The sequence below is a fragment of the Schistocerca americana genome, chromosome 2, assembly GCF_021461395.2.
Source record: "Schistocerca americana isolate TAMUIC-IGC-003095 chromosome 2, iqSchAmer2.1, whole genome shotgun sequence".
NCBI lineage: Eukaryota > Metazoa > Arthropoda > Insecta > Orthoptera > Acrididae > Schistocerca > Schistocerca americana.
Window position 1 is genome coordinate 904,316,534 of NC_060120.1, and position 2,462 is coordinate 904,318,995.

Sequence of the window (2,462 nt, forward strand, 5' to 3'; positions counted from 1 at the left end):
TTGATGTGGCGACAGTTTAAAGAAACCGTAACTGTATCCCAAAGACCAGGGCAGTGCCAAACACATGTGACGTCAGAAAGAGAGGACCATTTTTGGCTGTAAGAGCACGACGATACCGCCTTAGTACTGCACGGCGACTGGCATCTGACCTCGCACTGGACGTGTTATATCGAGGCAAGCTTTGTAGAGAAGGCTTCGGCAGAGGGGCCTTTATTGTCAGAGACTTGTAAGTGTACCTCTGACGCTTCTTCTCGTTACGGAACATCTAGAGTGGAGTCGTCAACATGTCACCTGGACAACCGAAAAGTGGGCCAATGTTCTTTCCATAGGTGAGTCCCGATTTGGTCTGTAGAGTGATTCTCGACGGATTCGCTTCTGGAAGGAACGTGTCACACGATTTCGGGATCTAAACATTGTGGAAAGGGACCGATATCAAGGAGGATCCGTAATGGCGTGTGCAGGGATTATATTGACCATCCGAACAGCTCTTCATGAAATTGTACGGATGAATCGGCAAGGTTTAACTGTTGTCAGGTATCGTGACGATATCTTGAGACCTCATGTGTGGTTGTTGCGAGGTGATGTGAGCCCAGACTTCGTACTGATGGACAATAATAGTCGACCCCATAGAGCACGGGAGGTTGATGTTTTCTCGGAAAAAGGAGATACTGCACGCATGACGTGGCCTGCTCACTCTTCCGATTTGAATCCCGTAGAGCTTGTCTTGGATGCATTACGGAGACGAAATGCATCACGCCAGTATACAGCAACCACTCCTAAAGACTTGCGACCACCTCCGCAGAAAGAATGGGCGTTATTGCCTCAACATCAGCTTGATGGCATCATTCACATTCAGCCCCGTCGTTGTCAGGCCTATATTGCTGTCAGGGATGGTCATACCCCACACTGAGCACATTAATCAGTTGTCGCAAAGTGTGTACAAATCCACGAAGAACATTCTGCACTTTGCAGTTGTTCACGTTCTGTATTCTTTACATCGTTTCTACCATACTCTCACCTATTTATACTGTTTTGTGGCAAAATAACGCAATCTTGCAAAATTTACATTTGTTGCTTTAGTTTTGGACACCAGTGCAGTTTACCATAAGAATTCGCTTCGTGGACTTTCTTTCAACAAGTCTGATCAAGATTTTGGGATGGACAAAAAAGCAGATAATGCCACTGCAACAGAGAAATTTATGTGCTACAACACTGCTAACAGACAACTGCTAATTACCTAAAAAGGATTACTTTCGTTGGAATGAAAAAGACAGACTTCAGAACAGCTGTATCCCTGGAACGGTATGTTAAGAACAGAGTTGAAGGCTGTAAACCCCTGTGGTTTTTGTAAAATATTGCGTGTGTATTTGTGATTATCTAATGTTTTTCTGCAATGGATTTCTCAAGCTTGCAAATGATTAAATGACCCTACCATTGACAATCTATACCTAGACTTCCATACAACGAAGTGTCGTGTTGTGATTTTACTTGTTTAGCAAATCAAACCAATTATTCATATCAGGATGCTCCTAAAATGAATGACATCTTCGATATCGTAAACGATTTATTCTCAAAAAATATATAGTGCAAAAATTGTAAAATATGAGGTCTAGAATGTCAGATTCTACCGTAAACGTAATTACTCTCTCAGGGCAGTAAATGTGCATCCCTTCAGTACTCGACAATTCTCTTTCTCAGCATCTCTTTGTCGATGGCGGCTTCTGAGAAACATGTAGCTCACATCACCCTTTATGTCAGTGCTCAGCCGCAATTAACTCCCAGACACGCAGTATTACACATTTGGAAATTTGTGCTTACGTTCCTATGGAACCAAACTGCTGAGGTCATCGGTCCCTAGGCTTACACAGTACTTAAACTAACTTACACTAAGGACAACACACACACACCCATGCCCGAGGGAGGACTCGAACCTCCGACGGGGGGAGCCGCGCGAACCGTGGCAAGGCGCCTAGACCGCGAGGCTACCCAGCGCGGCGCGTAGTATTACAGAAATTGTTAGTATGTAGTGCTAGCCAGTATCAGCCAATGAAATAATTAATTATACAGCTGTTCCTCATAAACAGTGACCTAATATAGATATAAATCGAAAAGATTTTACAGAATACTCAACGTATGGAGGCTAAATTTGCGGTAAGACATACTTTGCCTGCAGCATAAGTTATTGAAGGAAAAAAAAGACGTGTTGTATAAGCAGTCAGTGAACTCAATGTTGGACTTCACTAAATCTGAGGCCACAGTCATTGGAGCACATTGGTAAGCTGTGCTTGCACAAGAACATTCTGGAAGCCACCTGCAGCAGTAAATGGAACACCTGAAACTCAGGAAACTTACAGATTTATAAAGGTAAGTCATAATATTATAACTGTCCCCTCAGAGAAATAAAGTTACGTATTAATTGTATTATTTATTTGCAGATACGTGTCTGCACTCCTGATGGACTT